Source organism: Giraffa tippelskirchi, chromosome X (assembly GCF_054371585.1).
Source record: "Giraffa tippelskirchi isolate mGirTip1 chromosome X, T2T-mGirTip1v1.2.pri, whole genome shotgun sequence".
NCBI classification, from domain to species: Eukaryota; Metazoa; Chordata; class Mammalia; order Artiodactyla; family Giraffidae; genus Giraffa; species Giraffa tippelskirchi.
The window spans coordinates 39168110-39175251 of record NC_137289.1 but is presented as its reverse complement, the minus strand read 5'-3'; the positions used below and the strand labels follow the sequence as shown (position 1 = coordinate 39175251).

The 7142-nt window shown below is 44.6% G+C and overlaps 1 protein-coding gene across 26 annotated transcripts in view; it reads left to right on the top strand.

Annotated features, from left to right (window-relative positions):
* The first annotated feature begins 790 nt into the window (after positions 1-790).
* The window catches only part of LOC145536793 (histone-lysine N-methyltransferase PRDM7-like), a 44148-nt gene continuing 37796 nt past the window's right edge, over positions 791-7142 (top strand). For 15 of the 26 annotated variants that reach the window (XM_081566673.1, XM_081566661.1, XM_081566671.1 and 12 more), the window contains exons 1-2: positions 791-959; positions 3369-3682. The gene's annotated coding sequence lies outside the window, so the exon portion shown is untranslated. The remainder of the gene's footprint in view (positions 960-3368; positions 3683-7142) is intronic. The other 11 variants (XM_081566678.1, XM_081566665.1, XM_081566681.1 and 8 more) reach the window with 1 other exon arrangement.

Genomic DNA, 7142 nt, shown 5'->3' with positions numbered 1-7142 from the left:
GTGTTAAGCAGGAAAGCACAAACAAGCACCAATGCCAATGCTCAGCACAGAGAAAATTCTTTGAATGCTTCCTGTTACAATAGTGGCCACCACAGAGGAGTAATCTTCAGTTTATGAAGACTTTTTTCCGAGTCCAAGAGTGTGGCAATCTGTGGGGTTTTCCTCCTGACTTTGTCTTTCCACCCTTTGCATTATCATCCTGGGAAGGTTGGGGAATCTACGTCTGTTGTTCCCCAATCTCACCACCAAGAGGCGCTCGAGATGAAACAGTTTTGTCCTGGGATGTACCGCTGAGGGGTAGCGGTAGGACCACCCACTCTGGAAGGTACCATTGGGAGAGTGCGTGTGACAACACAGAGGGTCCCCTGACACCGCGTCGGGCATCGACCACAGTTCCCAGCGGAGGCACTCATGGCGCCACTGGGTCCAACCGCATTCGCTCCACTCCGCCTTCCCGCCGCATTTGAATTTGAGTGGACACTGATATTAAGCCGCAACTTTCTTTGTCTCTTTTCCAACTCCACCCCTTCGTTTTGACATGGTCACATCCAAGGTGGGGATGGCTCCAGAGCGAGAGATTGGCTGCCGCTTTGGGGGTAAGGCGACCGGGAGATGGCCGGAATTAGTTCTTCCGGAGCGCGAGTATACGCGGAAGTCCGGCTACTCCCGCCCTCCTTTTTCTCCTGCTCAGTTCCCATTGGCTGCCTGTCTTAGACAGGCACTGAGGTCGCGGAGCTGGACCTCTGGGCGCGAGGCGTGTGTATACCAGTGCGCCTGCGTTCGTTTGCCCGGCTTTTCAGAGTGTGCCATGTTTTCTCCGAGTTTTACCGCTTTTCCCGAAGGGGTTGAATGGCTGCCTTGGTTACTGGCGAGGTTCGGCACAGTCAGTGGCTGTGCAGGGCGACCGTGTTTCAGTCTTACTGAGCTCTCCCTCAGTCTGGATCAGATGGCAACGCGCGGTAAGTCGCACAGATGCATGCAATTCATGACCAGGGAGAGGTCTCAGGGCTTGTTTCGTGTCTCTCCCTGGAGAGTAACCTGGGTCAGGGAGCTTGGGGTTGTGTATGGCTACGTGTGACATCACAGATGCTGTTTTGGGTACGCTTGATCTCTCTGAGCCATTGGCCAGGATTGTGGGTGATGGGGTATTTGATCGGAGTGGATTTTGAGAGCCATAGTCCAAAGCCTCTAGGATGTGTGTGCCTGTGTGCCGGGATGTGCATTTTTGGAGCTTTGGGGCACTTGAGTCCCTGGGTGTGAGATCTCTGTGTAGGCGTCTGCGCCCCAGAATGTGAGATCTCTGAGCTTTTGATTCTGGGTCCCAAGTTGTGCTGTCTCTGAGCTGCTTTGAGGAGGGGTTTGTCTTAAGGTGGAAACTCTCAGCTGCTTGGGGTCTGCGCACAGGGTGCAGGTTTTCCATTTGTCTGGGAACTTTATCTGCAGGTTGTATGATGTTCTTGAGTTACTCAAAGTTATGTCTTTCTGCTTAGCGGTTTCTGTATTAACTTAGTAAGTGTCCGGAGTGGTTCGGAAGTCAGTCTCCGTGATGTGAAGTATCTGTGCGATTCTCATTTGTTTCTGTCTTGACGACCTTGGTCTGTTTGGAGGCTCTTTGTCGCAGTGTGTTTGGTCTCTGTCGTATTTGAGGGTCTGAGGCTCGAGTTGTGAGCTCTCTGTGCAGATACTCAGTGACCTTTTTTTGTGTGTCTGGGTATCTACCTGAGCTGTTTGGAGTCGTTGTGTTAGAAATAAAACCTCTTGAGTTCTTGGCTGTGAGGTCTCTGTCCAGGAGCTGAGGATTTGGAAGCTGGCAGATATGATTCCGAAGCCTGGAACCTGACATGCTGACTGTGTGTCATTGAGCGTGTATGATAATTAATTCAGTGGGGCCAGTGTCGGTCTTGGAGGGTACCTGTGCATGTTAGCGATGTGTGTAAAGGGCCTGGCTCCCGACTGTCCTTCAGCAAATGTTTTCTGAGCACCTGCCATATACCAGAGCGCTATTCGAGGAGTTTGTAACAGGACAAAACGGACCAAGTCTCTCGTTTCAGAGACCTGGTAGTCAGTAAGTAAATCAAGGGTGGGTGGCAGGCACTATGAAGAAAGATAATACTAGATCAGGGGAAAGGGGGTGTGTGGGGTATGATGTTATTATTTTATTCAAGATAATGAGGGAAAATCTCCCTGAAAGATGGCAATTAAGCAGAGATGTGGAGGAAGTGAGGGAGCAGGCCATGGGCTTACCTAAGGGAAGAGCATTCCAGGCTGAAGGAGCAATAAACGCAACAGTCCTGGCAGGGAAATCTACTTGAGGTGCTTCTGAATGTCAAGGAGTCCCGTGATGCTCTGAGTTTGTCATGTTTCATTGGGTTTAGCACTCATTGCAAAGGGTCTGGTGCCGAAATCTCTGTTTCTCCCACAATTTGTGGTCATCCGCATTTCACAGATGAAGGACTCAAGGCTCCAACGTGTGCCCTGCACCTTCTCTCCTAGCTATACCTGAAATTAGGAGTGAAACCTTCTGGTCCATGATGAGACAGAAAGCTTGAGTATACCAGCTGCAGGGATGATAGCATCCAGCTGAATGTCAGTCAGCCAGCGGATATCAGTTACAATATGGGAATCGCGCCTCATAACACTGCTACTCTTGATGCAGGGCAGGACTTAAGAAGGAGGAAGCAACTGGGGCAAAGGAGGGAGGCAGGAAGGAGAAGCTGGAGGACAATGAGAAAATAAAACCAATGGCTTCATCACATTGCTTGGATTTGGCCCATTTTACCTTGAGTAACTGGTTGTGTTAGAATATAGTCACCTTTTCTCTGTCCCTACCCATTTTTTCCCTCCCTTTGTCTGTTGTGCCAGGGATACCACCTGGGCCTGGAGATTTCTGTAAATTTTTCAACTACAAGCTCGATTTTTAAATAGATTATCTATTTCTTTTTGGCTCAACTTTGTTAGTTAGTTCCTTTCACCGAAATTGCCAGATGTAGTTATTATAATCATTCACAGAATCCTTTTAATTTCTGTGAGATCTGAAATCTATTTTACTTCCGATATTCATAAGTGTTGTCTTTAGATATCTTGCTTTTTTTGGTCTACATGAGTAGACGTTTATGAATTTGTATTGATCTTTTGAAAGAGCCAGCTTTGGGTTTTGTTGATCATCTCTACTTTTTTTTTTTCTGATATGTGTTCTGATCGCTATTTCCCTTATTTTGCTGACAGTCTCGCTACTAATGAGGTTTACTAAAGTCCCTGAGAGTTTCCCAAGCATAGTGAAAACGGACAGATTCTAGGGCACTATTGTAGCTGCACTAAGTGAGATGCACCGAGTGCGGATCATGAAATCTCCATTTTTCTTTTTTTAGAATTCCTCAGTTCTGATTGACATGGACAACTTGTCTAGGCACTACTAGAGCAGAGGAATGGTCTTATTTTGCCTCCTGCCAGGCTCTGTCTCCACTGGGAGCATGTGTAGGTGACAGGGGTTTGCTGCCTTCTCTGATGCACAAACCCAAGACCTCCAGTCTAGGAGACTCACTGACCTGCTGTCTGCTGTTCTGAGGATTCAGACTGCTGTTCAGACTATCCTTTCTACAAAACATCCTGATGCAGTCTTGCCAAGCCTCTATCTGAAAGATTTCTGAAGAAATCCGATTTCTATTTCGTGTGCATTTCTGAGGTAAGATCAATTTGTGTTATGTGGTAGCTGTTATTCTACATATTTTGCCATAGCCGTTGGATCTTAGCCTTGACTGAATAAATACAGAACACACTGAGGTTTCCACAATGCCTCGAGACCAGTGGTTCCCTGACTGCTGGGCGACTCTGAGCAAGTAACATAGTGTCTCTGTGCCTCATTCTTCCATTAGCCACATAGAAGCACTAGCTTGGAGTAAATTTAACTACTTCATGGGGCAGTGTAGAACACTGACCATGTTAAGACAGGGGAAAGTGTCAGAACAGTATGTGCCATATGGTACGTTCCCGGTCAATTCTAGCTGTTGTCATTACTGTAGTTAATATTATTGCTGTTCCACATTTCCCTGGATAGTGCTCCAGGGACACAGTGTCAAGACCACCTTTGACTCACCGCATGGACCTTGCAGCATCACTTCAGCCCTTCAGGGCCTCAAGAATGGATTGTATGAGGCATGGGGGAAGGATTTTTTTTTTTTTTTTAGCATAATGAGTATTCGGCTCTTCCTGTGGGGACATTGTGAAGCCTAAATACAACACTGAGGCTTCATCATGTGCTCGTATGGAAAAATTTAGTGCATATTCTCTATGCAGTTACAAGTCTAATGACCCCTTCCTATGATATGTATAATGACAGGAAGTAAGTGGTCACTGGCCAGTTATAGAACTAGAGTATATAAAGTTTTAAAAACCTTATAGAGGGTCATTTAAAGGCCAAGAAACTTCTTCACATAGGTTTTTTTTTTTATTTTGGCTTTCTTTTTATCAAGTCTAATTCCCCTGTATCAAATTCTGAAAATCTCAATCTAATGAAGATATGAAAATGTTAATAGTCAAACTTTCATCATTAATGCTTTATTTCTTGTTTAGTTTTCACATTGCCAGTTTTAGTGTGTTTCTTATTTCTTCTGCTAATATTCATGATTTTTAATCCAAGGGTAATGGTGTGGATATTTTCATAATTTTCATAATAAAGGAAATTAATTTTCCTTTATTCTAGGAGGTTTGTCATAGAGGATTTTACTATGATTTGTGTCATACAGTATTCTGCCTATGTTTTCTTCCTAGAGTTATATAGGTTCTGGTCTTACATTTAGGTAAATCTGAGGAGATCGTCAGCCATGATTTTGGATGGAGAGTCTGAGGATGGGACACGGGTGCTAGAGAGCGGAGTTGGGGTGGGAGGGGAAAAGGGTGGGGGCAGGGACGGGGGTGTGAGTACAAGCAGAAACGGAAGTGAAGAGAGGCAGGAAGATAAGCTCACCCTTCTGAACCGTGGTTAGCTCTCCATGTGTGCACGTATAATGAAGTCTTTGAGTACTCATCACAACACTATGAGGTAGCATTTTTAATGCTGTCATCCCTTTCGGCAGCTGAGGAAGCAGAAACACGTAGCGGTTAACGGGTGAATGAATTTACCCAAAGTCACCTCCCTGGCAAGAGCTGAGTCAGATTGGTGCCAGGTGGAGAGGAACAGAGACGTGTTGTATCTGACCCCCAATCTGGAACACATTGCGGTGTCTAGTGTACTCTGGATCAAAAGGCAGATCCACATGTCCATCCGCAGGAAACTTTACCGTGTACGGATTGAACACAGTGTCTCCTAAGTGCATGAAAGACCATGGGATGTCAGGTCAGCATGCACATATCACAGAGAACAGTTCCTGGTCCAAATAATAGATACAGTATCATGAAGACATTAACTCCCCTATCTCATACTTTTTAAAAATGAAGAGAACGGAACCTGGAAGGCAATAGATCACATATTAAGGGGTTTTTTCCCTCTCAATTGTGACATTCTAGGTAATTTCCAAATTACCTATTTCTAGCTTTTAACAAATATTTATTTTTCATTGATTGATTATTATTTACAGTATTGGTTTGATTTCTGTCACACCTCAACCTGAATTAACCATAGTTTTCGGTGTACATATGTCCCCTCCCTCTTGAATCCCTCCCACTTCCCGCTCATTCCCACCCCTCTAGGTTATTACAGAGCCCCCGTTTGTGTTCCCTGAGTCATACAGCAAATTCCCATTGGCTATCTATTTACATATGTTAATGTATATTCATCCATGCTACTCTCTCCATTTATCTCACCCACTCCCTCTCCTCCCCTACCCTTGTGCACAAGTCTGTTCTCTATGTCTGCGTCTCTATTGCTGCTCTGGGATCAGGTTTATCAGTACCATCCTTCTAGATTCCACATGTATGCGTTAATATACGGTATTTGTTTTTCTCGTTCTAACTTACTTCCCTCTGTATAATAGGCTCTGGGTTCATCCACCTCCTTAGAACTGACCCAGATGCATTCCTTTTTTTCTATGGCTGAGTAGCATTCCATTGTATATACGCACCTCAGCTTCTTTATCCATTCCTCTGTCGATGGACATCTAGCTTGCTTCCATGTCTTGGCTACCGTAAATAGTGCTGGAGTGAACACTGGGGTACGTGTGTCTTTTTCAGCTTTGGTTTTTGGAAGGTCATATGCCTAATAGTGGGATTGCTGGGTCACATGGTGGTTTTATTCCTAGTTTTTTAAGGCATTTCCACACTGTCTTCCATAGTGACTGTATCAATTTACATTCCCACCATCTCTAGCACTTGTTGCTTGTGGACTTTTTGATGATGCCCATTCTGTCTGGTGTGAGGTGATATCACGTTGTAGTTTTGATTTGCATTTCTCTAATAATGAGCTTCTCTGGTGCCTCAGATGGTAGAGAGTCTTCCTGCAGTGCAGGAGCCCCAGGTTCAATCCCTGGGTCAGGAAGATCCCCTGGAGGAAGAAATGGCAACCCACTCCAGTATGCTTGCCTGGAAAATTCCATGGACAGAGGAGCCTGGTGGGCTACAGTCCGTGAGCTTGCAAAGAGTTGGACACGACTGAGCGACTAACACTCTAATCATGAGTGATGGAGAGCATCTCTTCATGTGTTTCTTAGCCATCTCTATGTCTTCTTTGGAGAAATATCTGTTTAGGACTTTTGCCCACTTTTTGACTGGGTTGTTTGTTTCTCTGGTATTGACTTGTATGAGCTGTGTGTATGTTTTGGAAATTAATAGTTTGTCAGTTGTTTCAGTTGCTATTATTTTCTCCCATTCTGAGGGTGGTCTTTTCACTGTGTGTATAGTTTCCTTTGCTATGCAAAAACTTTTAAATTAAATTAGCACCTAGTTATTTATTTTTGTTTTTATTTCCTTTATTCTAGGAGGTTTGTCATAGAGGATTTTACTATGATTTGTGTCATAGAGTATTCTGCCTATGTTTTCTTCCTAGAGTTATATAGGTTCTGGTCTTACATTTAGGTCTTTAGTCCATTTTCAGTTTATCTTTGTGTGCGGTGTTAGGAAAGTTATGACCAACCTAGACAGCATGTTAAAAAGCAGAGACATTACTTTGCCAACAAAGGGCCGTCTCGTCAAGGCTATGGTTTTTCCAGTGG